Source organism: Drosophila sechellia, unplaced genomic scaffold (genome assembly GCF_004382195.2).
Source record: "Drosophila sechellia strain sech25 unplaced genomic scaffold, ASM438219v1 U_219, whole genome shotgun sequence".
NCBI lineage: Eukaryota > Metazoa > Arthropoda > Insecta > Diptera > Drosophilidae > Drosophila > Drosophila sechellia.
Window position 1 is genome coordinate 44,633 of NW_022611159.1, and position 7,894 is coordinate 52,526.

At 49.0% G+C, this 7,894-nt stretch overlaps 1 pseudogene; it reads left to right on the forward strand.

Annotated features, from left to right (window-relative positions):
• The first annotated feature begins 162 nt into the window (after positions 1-162).
• On the forward strand, positions 163-2,911 carry LOC116802784 (annotated as a pseudogene).
• The last annotated feature ends 4,983 nt before the right edge of the window (positions 2,912-7,894 follow it).

Sequence of the window (7,894 nt, forward strand, 5' to 3'; positions counted from 1 at the left end):
GGAAAAAGAAAAATCTTGGTTTTGTTATTATTCTTCGTTGGTTCGTTAAATGGATAAAAATGACTTTGCTTACAAGAACTATTGGAACTATTTATAACGAATTTAATTGATTGTTTTATCATTTATATATAAAGAATTTATGGCAAAATATAGTTATATATACAACCTCAACTCATATGGGACTACCCCCTGAATTTAAGCATATTAATTAGGGGAGGAAAAGAAACTAACAAGGATTTTCTTAGTAGCGGCGAGCGAAAAGAAAACAGTTCAGCACTAAGTCACTTTGTCTATATGGCAAATGTGAGATGCAGTGTATGGAGCGTCAATATTCTAGTATGAGAAATTAATGATTTAAGTCCTTCTTAAATGAGGCCATTTACCCATAGAGGGTGCCAGGCCCGTATAACGTTAATGATTGCTAGATGATGTTTCCAAAGAGTCGTGTTGCTTGATAGTGCAGCACTAAGTGGGTGGTAAACTCCATCTAAAACTAAATATAACCATGAGACCGATAGTAAACAAGTACCGTGAGGGAAAGTTGAAAAGAACTCTGAATAGAGAGTTAAACAGTACGTGAAACTGCTTAGAGGTTAAGCCCGATGAACCTGAATATCCGTTATGGAAAATTCATCATTAAAATTGTAATATTTAAATAATATTATTAAGAATAATGTGCATTTTTTCCATATAAGGACATTGTAATCTATTAGCATATCCCAAATTTATCATAAAATATAACTTATAGTTTATTCCAATTAAATTGCTTGCATTTTAACACAGAATAAATGTTATTAATTTGATAAAGTGCTGATAGATTTATATTATTACAGAGCGTTAATTTTTCGGAATTATATAATGGCATAATTATCATTGATTTTTGTGTTTATTATATGCTCTTGTATGATTAACAATGCGAAAGATTCAGGATACCTTCGGGACCCGTCTTGAAACACGGACCAAGGAGTCTAACATATGTGCAAGTTATTGGGATGTAAACCTAATAGCGTAATTAACTTGACTAATAATGGGATTAGTTTTTTAGCTATTTATAGCTAATTAACACAATCCCGGGGCGTTCTATATAGTTATGTATAATGTATATTTATATTATTTATGCCTCTAACTGGAACGTACCTTGAGCATATATGCTGTGACCCGAAAGATGGTGAACTATACTTGATCAGGTTGAAGTCAGGGGAAACCCTGATGGAAGACCGAAACAGTTCTGACGTGCAAATCGATTGTCAGAATTGAGTATAGGGGCGAAAGACCAATCGAACCATCTAGTAGCTGGTTCCTTCCGAAGTTTCCCTCAGGATAGCTGGTGCATTTTAATATTATATAAAATAATCTTATCTGGTAAAGCGAATGATTAGAGGCCTTAGGGTCGAAACGATCTTAACCTATTCTCAAACTTTAAATGGGTAAGAACCTTAACTTTCTTGATATGAAGTTCAAGGTTATGATATAATGTGCCCAGTGGGCCACTTTTGGTAAGCAGAACTGGCGCTGTGGGATGAACCAAACGTAATGTTACGGTGCCCAAATTAACAACTCATGCAGATACCATGAAAGGCGTTGGTTGCTTAAAACAGCAGGACGGTGATCATGGAAGTCGAAATCCGCTAAGGAGTGTGTAACAACTCACCTGCCGAAGCAACTAGCCCTTAAAATGGATGGCGCTTAAGTTGTATACCTATACATTACCGCTAAAGTAGATGATTTATATTACTTGTGATATAAATTTTGAAACTTTAGTGAGTAGGAAGGTACAATGGTATGCGTAGAAGTGTTTGGCGTAAGCCTGCATGGAGCTGCCATTGGTACAGATCTTGGTGGTAGTAGCAAATAATCGAATGAGACCTTGGAGGACTGAAGTGGAGAAGGGTTTCGTGTGAACAGTGGTTGATCACGAGTTAGTCGGTCCTAAGTTCAAGGCGAAAGCCGAAAATTTTCAAGTAAAACAAAAATGCCTAACTATATAAACAAAGCGAATATAATACACTTGAATAATTTTGAACGAAAGGGAATACGGTTCCAATTCCGTAACCTGTTGAGTATCCGTTTGTTATTAAATATGGGCCTCGTGCTCATCCTGGCAACAGGAACGACCATAAAGAAGCCGTCGAGAGATATCGGAAGAGTTTTCTTTTCTGTTTTATAGCCGTACTACCATGGAAGTCTTTCGCAGAGAGATATGGTAGATGGGCTAGAAGAGCATGACATATACTGTTGTGTCGATATTTTCTCCTCGGACCTTGAAAATTTATGGTGGGGACACGCAAACTTCTCAACAGGCCGTACCAATATCCGCAGCTGGTCTCCAAGGTGAAGAGTCTCTAGTCGATAGAATAATGTAGGTAAGGGAAGTCGGCAAATTAGATCCGTAACTTCGGGATAAGGATTGGCTCTGAAGATTGAGATAGTCGGGCTTGATTGGGAAACAATAACATGGTTTATGTGCTCGTTCTGGGTAAATAGAGTTTCTAGCATTTATGTTAGTTACTTGTTCCCCGGATAGTTTAGTTACGTAGCCAATTGTGGAACTTTCTTGCTAAAATTTTTAAGAATACTATTTGGGTTAAACCAATTAGTTCTTATCAATTATAACGATTATCAATTAACAATCAATTCAGAACTGGCACGGACTTGGGGAATCCGACTGTCTAATTAAAACAAAGCATTGTGATGGCCCTAGCGGGTGTTGACACAATGTGATTTCTGCCCAGTGCTCTGAATGTCAAAGTGAAGAAATTCAAGTAAGCGCGGGTCAACGGCGGGAGTAACTATGACTCTCTTAAGGTAGCCAAATGCCTCGTCATCTAATTAGTGACGCGCATGAATGGATTAACGACGGACGTGTTTTCGTTGCGCTCGTGTACAGATTGCGAAGAACTTGGTTTTCCGTGTTTGGAAAGTAATAAAATCGGTGAATTAGTGCTCCGCGAAAGTCGTGTGCTAATTTTCGTGTGTTATAAACAAGCGGTTTGGAAGTAATTAACAATTAATTGTTGGGAATTTTCCACTTAGCACGTGCTGAAGGCGAACTTACGAGTAAGTTTTTCGAGTAAGCTTTTTGATCAGCTGTCACAAAGCTTATTGGTGGGAGTCACTGCTAAGGTTTGTGTCTAGGGAGAGTTTTAGTGCTACCAGACTCTACCGATAGGTGGAGCTCGAGTTCCAGAGCAACTACCTTTTGTCAGCGAGTAAACGAGCATACGGTTGCTGGCGTCGACGGTAGGTGGAGCCACCATCGTATTTATGCCGATGGAGAGCGACAGCAGCGCGAGTGCCTTGAGCGGAAGTAGTGCCTCGATGAAGTCCAGACGAGGCAGGCGCAGAAGCCATCTGGCATCTAAGAGCTCGGCGCCAACGCAGGCGAAATTGGTTGCCCTGGCATCGAATGGAGTGCCAGAACCCGTTGGGGTACTGGAGGAGCCGTTTTCGTCGCTGGAGGACGCCCGGGCGGCTACGGAGAACGCTGCCATTGATGCTGCCCCCCCCACGCTGCTGCCACCGCTGCTGATCCTACTGCTGCCCCTGCTGCCGACCACACTGCTGCCTCCGCCGTTTTCACTGCTGCTAAAATTGTTGCCACCACTGCCACTGCCGCCACCGCTGCCGCCCGTGCTGGGCAAGCAGCCATGATGGCAGAGCTGTCGGCCACACAGCGCATGGTGAGAAGCAGCTTCCGCAGACTAGGAGAAGTGGACACGGAAGAGCTCTCATATGCTATCAGCCGCTACGATGAGCTGGTGTTGGCGCTAATGCTCCGGTGCGGAGAGCTGGAGACGCGGCTTGCTATGCCGCCACCGCCGCCGCCGTCGTTGAATCTGTTGAAAAATACGGCCGCCAATGCTCCCCAGATGCAGCAGGTTGCACCCATCGCTGCCCCGCGGACTACCAAGGTCCGCGAGACGTGGTCAGCGGTGGTGAAGTGCGACGACCCTGCGCTATCGGGGAAAGACATAGCGGAAAAGGTGCGAACGATGGTTGCACCCTCTCTCGGAGTCAGAGTACACGAGGTCCGTGAGCTCCGTCGAGGTGGTGGTGCGATCATTCGCACTCCTTCGGTGGGAGAGCTGCAGAAGGTGGTCGCTTCAAAAAGATTCGCCGAGGTTGGCCTAAATGTGGCACGGAATGCGGCCGAGAAGCCGAAGGTCGTCGTATATGACGTCGACACAGCTATCGGCCCTGAGGAGTTTATGAAGGAGCTCCACGAAAACAACTTCGACAGCGAAATGAATCTGGCCCAGTTTAAGAAGTCAGTGCACCTGGTGACCAAGGCGTGGTCGGTAGCTGACGGCGCCACAGTAAATGTGACGCTGGAGGTTGACGACCGGGCGATGGCGAAGCTTGATGTAGGTCGTGTCTACATCAAGTGGTTCTCATTCCGATGCCGGTCACAGGTCCGCACATACGCCTGCCACAGATGTGTGGGTTTCGACCACAAGGTCAGCGAATGCCGGCAGAAGGATAGTGTCTGTCGCCAGTGCGGGCAACAAGGCCACACTGCGGCAAAGTGCCAAAACCCGGTGGACTGCCGGAACTGCCGCCACAGAGGGCAACCCTCGGGGCATTACATGCTCTCGAGCGTTTGCCCGATATACGGGGCGTTGCTGGCGAGGGTGCAAGCTAGACACTAATGTTTAGCTTCATCCAAGCGAACTGTGGCCGAGGCCGAGCTGCGACCATCGAGCTCGGAGTCCGACTCAGGAGATCGGAGTCTATGTTCGCGCTGGTGCAGGAGCCGTATCTCGACGGGGACGGAATGGATGTGCTGCCTGAAGGAATGAGAATTTTCATCGATCGGCGAGGGAAGGCAGCCATCCTAGTGGATCACCAGGAAGCCATCTGTATGCCAGTGGAGACCCTCACCACAGATTATGGCGTATGTCTGGTCGTGAAAGGGAGTTTTGGCTCAATCTTCCTTTGCGCCGCATACTGCCAGTATGATGCACCTCTGGAACCGTACATCCGGTACATGGATGCGGTCCTGCTGCAGGCCAGCAGAACCCCCGCAATCCTGGGCCTCGACGCGAATGCAGTGTCCCCCATGTGGCTTAGCAAACTCTCTCGTCATGCCGAGGGGCAAGCTAACTACAGACGGGGTGAGCTGCTGTCAGAGTGGATGCTGGAGGCAAGAGTCGCCGCCCTAAACCAGTCAACAGAGGTGTACACGTTCGATAATTACAGAGCTACAAGCGATATCGACGTGACAATCGTCAATGAGGCAGCATCTATGTGGGCCACATATGAGTGGAGAGTGGACGAGTGGGAATTGAGTGACCACAACATCATTACTGTTGTGGCCGAACCAACTACCGCGCGCGCAGTTGAGAGCATAGCTCCTGTGCCGTCCTGGAACTTCTCCAATGCACGTTGGCGATTGTTCAAGGAGGAAATGGTGAGTAGAGCAGCCGAACTTCCGGAAAACTTCTCAGAGTCGCCGTTGGACCAGCAAGTTTCGACCCTGCGCAGTATAGTACATAATGTATGTGATATTGCGCTGGGAAGAAAGTCCATCCGATTGCCCAGCAGGAGAGCACGTTGGTGGACTGCCGACCTCTGTGATGCAAGGCGCGAAGTCCGGAGACTTCGTCGCCTACTTCAAAATGGAAGGCGTCATGATGATGATGCCGCAATAGAGCGTGTATTGGTCGACCTGAGGCGGGCCTCAGCCAACTACAAGAAGCTCATTTGGAGGGCGAAAATGGATGAGTGGAAACGCTTCGTGGGAGATCATGCCGACGACCCATGGGGGCGCGTCTATAAGATTTGCCGAGGCCGCAGGAAGTGCACGGAGATTGGGTGCCTCCGCGTGAATGGCGAGATGATCACCGATTGGGGTGACTGTGCACGAGTGCTCCTCCGCAATTTCTTCCCAGTTGCGGAGTCCGAAGCACCGACTGCCATCGCGGAGGAAGTCCCACCGGCCCTCGAAGTATTCGAGGTTGATGCATGTGTTGCCCGGTTGAAGAGCAGGCGCTCTCCCGGCTTGGACGGCATTAATGGCACTATCTGCAAGGCAGTCTGGCGCGCCATACCCGAGCACCTTGCATCGTTGTTTTCCCGATGCATCCGATTAGGATACTTTCCCGCTGAGTGGAAGTGCCCACGAGTTGTCTCGCTGCTCAAAGGGCCAGATAAGGACAAATGTGAGCCCTCCTCATATAGAGGAATATGCTTGCTACCAGTCTTTGGTAAGGTGCTCGAGGCCATCATGGTGAATCGTGTGAGAGAAGTTCTTCCGGAAGGCTGCAGATGGCAATTTGGATTTCGCCAAGGACGATGTGTGGAGGATGCTTGGAGGCACGTGAAGAGCAGTGTTTGTGCCAGCCCGGCGCAATACGTGCTCGGCACATTCGTGGACTTCAAAGGAGCATTCGACAACGTCGAATGGAGTGCTGCACTCCGCCGACTAGCCGACTTGGGATGCCGGGAGATGGGCTTGTGGCAGAGCTTTTTCTCCGGCCGAAGAGCAGTGATCCGAAGCAGTTCCGGTACTGTGGATGTACCGGTAACTAGAGGCTGCCCGCAGGGGTCAATCAGTGGCCCATTTATCTGGGACATACTGATGGATGTACTGCTTCAGCGTCTCCAGCCGTATTGCCAGCTGAGTGCATACGCGGATGACTTGCTGCTTCTCGTCGAGGGAAATTCCCGAGCTGAGCTAGAGGAAAAAGGTGCAGAGCTGATGTCCATCGTAGAAGCGTGGGGAGCGGAAGTTGGCGTTACCGTCTCGACCAGCAAGACGGTAATAATGCTGCTGAAAGGTGCCTTGAGACGTGCGCCTACGGTGAGGTTTGCTGGAGCGAACCTTCCGTATGTGCGTAGCTGTCGGTACCTTGGCATCACGGTCAGTGAAGGAATGAAATTCCTCACGCACATAGCTTCGCTTCGCCAGCGGATGACCGGAGTCGTTGGAGCATTGGCGCGTGTGCTTCGAGCCGACTGGGGCTTCAGTCCTCGAGCCAGGCGGACCATATATGACGGACTCATGGCACCTTGTGTGCTGTTTGGTGGCCCCGGTATGGTATGACACCGCCGAACAGGTAGCCGCCCGGAGACGACTAGCCTCCTGCCAGAGGCTAATCCTGCTTGGATGCCTTTTCGGTATGGCCGAACAGTGTCACAGTGGCACTGCAGGTACTTGGCGGAGCTCCCCCGCTTGACTTGGCTGCTAAGTTTTAGCGGTCAAGTACAAGCTGAAGCGTGGATACCCGCTGGAGGAGAACGACTGGCTATACGGCGAGGACACTACGTGTCTAAGCTGGAAGCAGAGGAAGACTCGCCTAGAGGAGTGCTTGCTGCAGAATTGGCAAAACAGATGGGATGACGACAGCGAACCAGGACGGGTGACGCACAAGTTCATCCCATACGTCACTCTCGCCTATCGAGATCCAAGCTTTGGATTCTCGATGAGGACGTCTTTCCTGCTGACAGGTCACGGGTCGTTTAACGCATTTTTGCAAGGGAGAGCCCTCAGCGATACCACTGCTTGCGCTTGTGGTGATCCATATGAGGACTGGATGCACATATTGTGCGCTTGTCCTCTATATGCAGATTTGCGAAACCTCGATGGACTTGGAGTGCAGCGCCTTGGCGAAAACTGGACCTTCAATAGAATCCTGGAAGATCAGCAGAGGATTCAACGGCTGGCAGCGTTTGCGGACGAGGTGTTCCGTAGGAGGAGGGGTATTTAGCCCAAACTTCGCCGTGTGGTTAGCGGGCGAGAATACTTCCACAGCCGCTATTGCTTGTCGTAAGAGGCGACTAATATAGCGACTGGTTCCTCTAACCATGCTTGTCGGAGCAAAAGGAGGAGGCCCACCGAGCCTCTCTTTCGGTACCACGGGTTGTGCTGCTCCAAGACAGCACATTGAGGTAG